The sequence below is a fragment of the Lissotriton vulgaris genome, chromosome 5, assembly GCF_964263255.1.
Source record: "Lissotriton vulgaris chromosome 5, aLisVul1.2, whole genome shotgun sequence".
Taxonomy (NCBI): domain Eukaryota; kingdom Metazoa; phylum Chordata; class Amphibia; order Caudata; family Salamandridae; genus Lissotriton; species Lissotriton vulgaris.
In genome coordinates, this window is record NC_141693.1 from 480102046 (window position 1) to 480111640 (window position 9595).

A 9595-nucleotide genomic window follows, 5' to 3' on the forward strand; every position below is an offset into this window, starting at 1 on the left:
CGGGCGATTTTTATTTAGCCAAAAGATGACCTTGTTACGAAGGTCCCCATAAGACTCCCTGGTACCTGGTTTTAGCGGTGCTACACCAGTCAGGACAATCGTGTGTTGAGCTGATTCAGGTGGTAGATCAACACGAGGGGTAGTTGGCCTTTTGCGTCCTCCCTCCCTGTAGTTAGTGGAGGCAGTACGCTGGTCTCTTTGCGTGGTAGGGGGGGCAAGATTTGAGGGAGGTTGTGGGGGAGGTCCCATAGATTGACACCCACCAGTATTTTGTTTGGCCAGAATTTTTGAGTGCAGCTTAGGTGTCTGGGAGTGGGTGCTAGTGCCTGGTTTAGAAGATGTTGTATTAGATGTGTTCGATTTTTCTCCCCCTTTAAGCGTGGTAATGTTCGGCCCTGGTGCTTTATTAGAAGATGGTTTACCCCTTGCCATATTATTGTTACCAGGGGCCTTATTCGTTGTTGGAGTTTTGCTAGGACCCGTGTGGTTTGTGCCAAGTAATGTTTGTAGCATTGCATGGTTTGAATTAATCAAAGCCTCCATGCTATCTATTTTTGAGGTCATGAGCCTTGTCCGCTCCAGGACAGGCAGAAGTAAGGTTTTAAACATGGCCTCCATTTTAGCTAACAAAACTTCGTCACTATTAAGGCACATGGGGCAAGTACTTGAGGAGCCCAAGGCCGAAAGGGAAGGGCATAGCATGTTGGTAAATACAGAGGGGATTAGAGGATCACGGAGGAGCTCAGACTCCTGTCTTGCATCATCTTGAGCTTCATTGACTTTGGGAATTTTTAAATCTCTCTCCCCCGACAGTCTAGAGTCCAACTTTCTCTTTTTAGTGTTGGGACCAGGGTTGGGTACAAGATGGTTGGGGTTTTCAGCGGAATTAGAATTACTAGAGTGGTTAATGGGGAGATGTCCCGAAAGCTGACTTGAATCAGGCCCCCCACTAGTCAATAAATCATTCTCATCATCGTCGTCATCCCCCTGGCTGCATTGGGATGCTTCTATGCTGTGTCTTTCTACCTTCAAAATATCTGCTAATGGGCTCGCCCCTATGTATTCTAAATGGACGATTGCGTCTGTAGAAGTAGTATGGACGCAGTTAAAGGCAGCATGTGGGGCAGTGGGCACAGGGGAGGTCGAATTAGCCAAGGCCCCCAATGATGACCGCTTACCACTGATGAGATCTATTGAAAGTCTCTTCTCTACCATTGCAATTTCCTTCTCCAGGATTCCAGTAGCCCGTGTTATAAAGGCGTCAAGGGGACCGGAAACAACTCCCTTGGAGGTGTAGATCTGCACAGATCGTTCTTTGCCTGACCGTAACGTCATTGCAGGAGGTACAGTCGACAAGATTTATACAAAAAGGCAGGCTGTGTTGACAACACCTAGGAACAGAAGATGTTAGTGCGGAAGCCGCCGCCTACCTTGTGGCCTTCCACTCGACCATGGGGGGTGGGTCTAGGCCGGACTCTGCCGTACTCGAACGGCCTCAAACGGCCCGCTCTTTGCCCGGTCTTCGCCCCGGTCGCTCCCGCGCAGCGGGTACTCCGCCCACTATAATAGAGGATGGCAGGGGGCGTTGCCGGCGGGGAGAGCGGCCACAGGTGTTGCACGCAGGGACTCCTGGTCACTGGAGTCCCTGCTAGGCAGCTCGCAGCCCCGCCGGTGTCCAGAAAATGCAGATAAGAAAAGGGCTCCCCCTCAAAGCCCCACGAGGAGTCTATCCACGCAGCGGGACCCGCGCAGCGGGTCCGGCAAGTCGTTGGCGCTCACAGGCAGAGTTCCAAGGTAGCTGATGCTCGCTGGTGAGTTCACAGGTTCCCGCAGACCAAGGGAAACACTGGTCTTAAATTTCCGCTTGACAGGGGGCGTTGCCGGCGGGGAGAGCGGCCACAGGTGTTGCACGCAGGGACTCCTGGTCACTGGAGTCCCTGCTAGGCAGCTCGCAGCCCCGCCGGTGTCCAGAAAATGCAGATAAGAAAAGGGCTCCCCCACAAAGCCCCACGAGGAGTCTATCCACGCAGCGGGACCCGCGCAGCGGGTCCGGCAAGTCGTTGGCGCTCACAGGCAGAGTTCCAAGGTAGCTGATGCTCGCTGGTGAGTTCACAGGTTCCCGCAGACCAAGGGAAACACTGGTCTTAAATTTCCGCTTGACAGGGGGCGTTGCCGGCGGGGAGAGCGGCCACAGGTGTTGCACGCAGGGACTCCTGGTCACTGGAGTCCCTGCTAGGCAGCTCGCAGCCCCGCCGGTGTCCAGAAAATGCAGATAAGAAAAGGGCTCCCCCTCAAAGCCCCACGAGGAGTCTATCCGCGCAGCGGGACCCGCGCAGCGGGTCCGGCAAGTCGTTGGCGCTCACAGGCAGAGTTCCAAGGTAGCTGATGCTCGCTGGTGAGTTCACAGGTTTCCCTGCTCAACCTTATGGCTGTATTGAAGGCCTATCAGAGCGTATCTATTTTTAAGACCAATATCACTAAATCAGATATCCTTAACATGTCTACCCCTAGAGCCATTGTGCTGCAGCTACAGCAGCTAATTCCAATATGATGGGCAGCAAACCATATGGAATATCTAGGACTAGGCCTAGCTCCCACCCTAGCCAAAATTAAAGACATCAACCACTAACTGCTCAGGAGAACAGTGAAAACTGAACTTAACAGCTGGAAACAAAAAACACTGTTTCTCCTGGGCAGAATAGCAGCATATAAAATGACCATTCTTCCCCAAATCCTGTATACTTCAATCTTTGAGACTAATGACAGACCTTCAATCTTTCTACTTACTCGTATATTTGGCAAGGCAAGGCAGGATGAACAGCCCAACACCAATACTCCCTCAAACCCTCGAGTGGAGTTCTGGAAATTCCTGACCTACTACCATGCAGTGACACATCTACTCTTTCTAATTCACTGGGCCAGATGCAAGACTGAGAAAGGGTGGTGTATGATAGCTCATACTATGGTAGCAGGCCCTCTCTAGTAGAAACCATGGAGGTGTGAGGCGCAAAGAGCTAACACATTGTATAAGTCCCCCATGAGAAGGGCTACGCTAGAGATCTGGGACTGATTCGCGACATGTAAGGGGCTCATGCCTTTTCCCCCGCTGCTCACTACAATGTGGGAAAACATAGACTTCACACCTGGCCTAGGTAGAGTTCTAAATGCTCTTTACATAGAAAGGAGGGCGATACAAGATGCGTAGGCATGTGTTTGAGGACCGTACCAGCAAATCATTAGAGCAATTAATAATGGAATATGTGCTTCCAGAAACCGAGAGTTTTTGATACCTGCAGTTACGTCACTGGGTCCTTAATCCTGAGGTCAAATATAGAGCCACTATAGCCCTCGTGCCATTTGAAAACAATCTTTAACATGCAGTGGAGATAGCCAGGACATTAAAAGGAATGCAAAACGGGAGTGGGTGTGGGTCTCTCTAAAATGGGAGTAGCCTATGTATTTAAGGGCATGTAAACTAAATTTCTGTGATTCCATAAATCTCTATAATGTTCCACCCGACCAGTATTTTGGTGCAAGATTAAGTGAAATGTGAAATATAAACAGGAAATAAATCACTGATATGATTTACCTTAACGTGTTTTACATGTTTTTCAGATATCGCTATTTGCCAGTCTTGTTAAAAACATGAATATACTGCCCAATAGGGACACTAATGGGTCTCAGACACAGAGGGACCCAGCCCACTTAAAGCCCTGGAGATAGCCATTGTACCTCGAGAAATTGCAACTTGCTCGGCCTCAGACATAAGGATGAAATGTTTGCTTTACAGCGTGCTTGGGATAAAGAGCAGCAAATCACTCTTGATGCAAACCAGTGGGAAGATATCATGCTTTCTGTGAATAATTTTTCCTCACACACGGAGGGGGGAGGAAAATATGCATAAAATACTGTATAGGTAGTGCTATACCACAGTACAACTGGCTCGATTGAGGTGAAGGGGGAATTCACATTGTTTGGTGGGAGTGAGGGGGAAGATGGCTCAATGCATACTGTATGGTTATGCCCCAAGATACAATCATTTATTAACTCTGTCCTAATGATAATACAAACAAGCATTGGCATAGCCAATAGGTCTCGCTTTTGGGACCTTGTAAGTAAGTATAAGACTCCATGTTTACATTTGCTTCGTATTTAGGATGCAGTAAATGTAAACGTGAAGTCTTAAATTTCAGTTTTTCTTTTACTTACAAGGTCCCAAAGGTGCGACCTATCGGCTATGCCAATGCTTGTTTCATTTGTTTGGAAAGGTAGGAGGTAAGGCGTTAATTATCAGGGGTGTTTCCTAGTGCTTTATCCCTGGGCTGTGAGGAGCTTCTTGCGAGCAAATATATTTGTAGTCTGTTGGAAGGTTTTATATAGCGCCCTTGGGGGAAGCTGTAATGAATGAAAGTAATCCGTGTTACCCTCCCCAGGAACGTGGCTGGCATAAACCTGGGTCATTTATTTATTTTTTGATTTTATGATTGAACTTTAAGTGTAAACAGCTTTACTGCCTGTTCTTGCACGTGTGAGTGGATATTTTGTTTCGTTCTGGGTGATCAAGCGCATGGTCAAGGAGGATGGCTCTTGTGTGGCTGACCCCTGGGCTCAGTTCGATACCAACGCAGCCAGTCCTGGACCTAGAGAAACCAAAGAGCCACCTTCTCAGAGGGGCTTGTGCAGTAACAGGTGTGAACATCTTAGCAGCAGTTTGGTGATCATGTATGATACTGTAAATACGTGTGAAGGTGAACTACCCGATGACTAAAATTTGTATATTTTGCCTGGTTTAGTAGATCAGCAGATGACCTGGAAAAAGGTACATATGTGCATGCTTTGGTTACATGGAAACAGGCGCTGCCCACCACTGTAGTGTGACTACGAGCCTTGCTTGCAATTCCAAAATGATAGTTTGCAAAGGGAATACTGTCGAAGTAACGTTAAACTAATTATCTCAAGTGGGTTTATGAACTTGGCAGCTTAGCCCATTGGTCTTTAGGAAATCTGTTCAACTTACTTGTTTCATCTGTTCTGTTGTAATAAAATGTTTGTTTGCTTAAATGAGACTGTCTTCTTCCTAGCCATCCCTGTTTAATGTAGATCATGGTCAAAGACAAGCACAACGAGCAAAAAAAAAAAACAGACTCACAAAGCATTTCCCTTGCGGGAGCGAGCAGGGGCACCATCTGTTTGAAAGTTAATTGCAAACAGATGTCGCCAAAGCTCGTTCTTGCAAGGGAATCGCCAAACGTGCACACGTTGCCATTGAAAGCAATGCAAAGCATGCACGTTTTTGTCCGAAAAAGCAAATCAATTCCTAAAGGTGTCCTCCTATGTAGGGCATGCGCGCTGAGTAGGTGAGACCTAAAACATGGCAGGGAAAGACTTAGGTAGATTTTCAAAGGCAATACTCCTAGGACATCCAGCAGAGAATATGTATCCCTTATGGGGGAAAAGGAACACCTCATCTCCCACCTTCGGTTCATCATCAAACAAATGATTCTCACCCTGGGGGTCAACATATAGCCCCACCAGAAGTCAGGTGGTTGGAGAGCTTTGGGATCTCTTGGAGATGAAAAAACTTTATGAAAGTGCCAAAGGCATGGAGAAAGACTTTACAAAACAATCGGGCCAACGTCTTGATTTTTTCAGCAAAGACTACAAAGACCAACAATGCACCAAGGAACTTGGGGTGTTAAAAATTCTGGACTGCTCTAAACTTGATCTATACTACTCTCTGGTACTCTCGCTGAAAACAGACACAACTTTGCAGGGTTGAAAAGACCTCAATGAGGGAAGAGATCGGACTAGGGAGATCAAAACCGCAAGATGGGAAAATGGAGGAATTGCAATGGGAGGCAGGAGATAAGAGAGTCCAAGGATAAGAACTTGGATGGTAGGTGGTACCTTAATTCACTGTTGTTAATGGTGATCTCGAGTGACGAGTCCGGACTAAACGCGCAGAACTTCAAACAGGGCCTAACAGCAGTAACCAACTGGATGACAGCTAACTACCTTCAGCTAAATGCTGGCAAGACCGAAGTCTTGCTGGTAGGTAAGGAGGCCACGGCATGGGGAGACAATTGGTGGCCTGAGACTCTCGGCAATCCCCCTGAGCCTAAAAGTGAGGTAAAAATCTCAGAGTTTGGATTGATTCATCTCTTAATTTTATCCATCACACTAAAATGGTTGCCGCCACGTGTTTCAGGATCCTTCGGAACCTGAAGCCGATTTTAAAGTTCTTTGATCCCCGCACTCGACAGCTCGTGGTACAGTCGGCCATTCTTTCGCGGCTGGACTGTGCGAACTCCCTATTTCTGTGGGTCAATCAGGCGGAGGGGGGAAGGCTGCAACAGGTGCAAAATGCAGCGGCTAGAGCCTTGTCTGGGCTCCCCCGCTGTCACGCGGTTGCGAGCACCCTCACCAAACTCCACTGGCTTCCGGTGGAAAAGAGGATCCAATTTAAGACATTATGCCTTGTATTTAAAATCTTGAAAACTGCCTCACCACCCATGCTCTGTCCCCTCTTGACCGCGTATATTCCTCGGCAGACACTACATTCAGAAGGCCAGAACCTAGTAGTCGTCCCTCGTATAAAGCAAGCTCGGATGGGAGGACGCTCCTTCCGGTATCTCTCGGCAAAACTCTGGAACGCCCTTCCACTCCAAATTCGTAACTTAAATGACCTTCTGTTATTTAGGAAGGCCGTCAAGACTCATCTTTTCCGCTAGACTGCTTTGTTATGTTATTACCACATTTTTCCATCTGCTGTGGCCGACTCTTCTGCCTCTCTCAGAAGCGCCGGGACGCCCCTTAGCTGGGGCAGCCGTGCGCTATATAAGAATTTGTATAACATTTGTATAACATACTATTAAAGCTGATGTCAATTGATTGTTTGGACCAAATGCCAATAAAAATTATTGAAACCTAGAAAAATAAATGTTTTAAATGTAACCAAAAGGGTTTTTATGAAGGGCAACTGAACAACCCAATCAGCATTCTTTCATATCTGAGCTATTTGTCATGAGTTTGGTACCCCAGTGTTCAGCTCTTTTCTTCCTTTACAGAAGAACAGTAATTCCCACACTATTCTAGAAGATTTAACTTGAAAATGTTGGGTCTTTTAATGTATTTCCTGCGCTGCAGATTTGCCTAAATTCACTCATATTATTTACTCTGCGGTCATTCGTCTTTATTGTAATCGCATGTGAGGTAAATTTTTCAAATATCTTTAGGAGGGCCCCGTTTACTGTTGCATTTCAATCTGGCATGCAGCAACAGACTAAATCTTTCATAGAAATTGTTCTCACACATACATTGATTAGGGACTACCATCTACTACCTCAGAAAGATACATCTAATGACCCTATCTTTACAAAGGAACAGTCCAACAAATACATGCATGATAATATCTCAAATAAGGATCTCCTTAGTTTGGCAAGTATTAAAAACCTAGAATATTTAAGACTGCATCATCATCAATTGCTATGTAGATGCTATGGTATCTGTTAAAAAAATGTTAATATGGCCTTAGAGCTGCATCTTTATGCATTAAGAGAACAGACCAGACCCATGTCAAGGTCTTATGTCCAGACCTCAAAAAAGTTGGGCTGACTTTTTTAATACAATTTGTCAGATTTACGTTCATTGTAGTCGTTTCTTCCCTAAGGATAATCATTTTGGAAACAACACTGTGAACAAGTCACAAGGAAACTATCAGTCTTTTTTTAGTTTGTATGGCTGTTGCAAGATTAATGATTGTCAAAGGCTTTTTGAAAAATAAGTCTCCTTCCAATGCAGATCTGTTGATGTAGGAGTTAATTGTGTGGTACACATTTCAGAAGGTGTTTTTTCAAGGTCCTGGGCAGGAGCCTCCCACGCTTAGGGGAGGGGCGCCCTTAGTAGCACCAGGGTGCTGAGGCCTCCTTCTGGCCTTGAAAAGGGGGAGCTGGTATAGACGGGCCAGCTGAGTTGATGTCATCGAGAGGCGGCGCAGCGAAACGAAACATAGCAGGTATGTAGGGTTGTGCCCAGGGGGTTTTGTTCTCTTTGTCCCCCGGACCACAGCAGGGCTACAGGAGCGTCGTCAACCACCCACCCACCCGACAGAAGAACAAGGATTTACAGAGGCGGAAGTGGAGCGCTGACAGTTAACAAAGGGGGATGCACTACAATGGAGGTGCAGCCATTCGATGGACCCCAGGAGGGGGGAGATTCCACGTGTGCACTGGGTAGGCGGGGAGGAGGGACTGACCTGCCAGTAGTCCTGGAGTCTACTGCCCGCCTACCCAGTGCACACGTGTCAAGCATGGTTCCCCACAGCTCTGGAACTTTCTTGCGACGTTCCCTTCCTGATTCCGGCTACTCAAGGGCTCCTTCTAAACGCCAACGGAGAAGATCACCACCTGGTTCTCTCAGGGAACGTGAACCTTCTTGCCTGGAAAGTGTCAGGCAATCTAACCAATTGTCTGGACTTTCGTATTCGGCTCTCACTCTCCTTGGAGAATCTTGGGCACCTGGAACACACTACAGATATAATAACATCTGGAAAAAATGGTATACAACGTTTAGCACGCATTTTTTACAACGCACTACCATTACAACGCAGGCATTACCACGCATACCATTACAACGCATTGCGCTGGGGGGCGCTCTAGGATAGGGAATAAGTTTAATTTTATATCCAACACCTTCCCTAGTGTCCACGGGGACTGGAGTTGGAATATAAAATTATACTTACCACTATCCAGCACCTCAAAGCGCTATGCGTTGTAACGGTATTCGTTGAAAATACTGCGTTGTAAAGGTATGCGTGGTAATAGTATGCGTGCTAACGTCATACATCCGGAAAAAATTGTCTAATTGGTGCTTGGAAAGGGACTTGGATCCTGTGGAAGCTCCTATCGTCAATATAGTGAATTTCCTGGTGGAACTTTTCGACAGTGGTCTTTCCTATCTATTAACTGTTTTAGATCTGCAATTTCCGCAGGACACTCTCTTGTCAATGGTAAGAAGGTAGGTAAGAACGTTATCATCTATAGAGTTCTTAAAAGTATCAGGCTTAAAAGGCCCCCTAGGCCTAAATATCAATCTGTTTGGGATGTTAAACTTTTGCTTGACCTTTTTTGCTCCTGGCCTGATAACCCCTTCTTAACAGAAAATGTCTTTCAAATAAACTTGCCTCTCTCTTATGTCTGATTTCTTGTCGCAGGGTATCCGACGTCAAAGCTCTAGATATCTCTTATAGATGTTATGACATGTTTGGTGTTAAATTTGAAATCTATAGAAGAACTAAAACCATGTCTGATTTCATTTTTTATCCTCGTTTTGATCTCTGCAAAAAACTTTGTGTTGTTGATTGCATGAAGGAATATTATTCAAGAATGAAAGACCTTCGTCCTCCAGATGCGAATCAACTCCTTGTTTCCTATGTCAAACCTTTTACCCGCATGCGCGCTAGCAGGTTTTCCCGCTGCGCGCTGAAAATTCAAAAAACCCGCGTTACGTGACAAAGCCAGCTCGTCATGCGAGCAGCGCTGGTAACGCCCATGACGAGCTGGCTTTGTCACCAGCATCGAAGGGGTTAAACCCATCT

At 46.4% G+C, this 9595-nt stretch overlaps 1 non-coding gene across 1 annotated transcript; it reads left to right on the forward strand.

The window, feature by feature from the left end:
- The first annotated feature begins 4567 nt into the window (after positions 1-4567).
- LOC147711118 (small Cajal body-specific RNA 16) lies at positions 4568-4742 on the forward strand. The gene has a single exon (XR_015296176.1).
- Positions 4743-9595: the final 4853 nt, after the last annotated feature.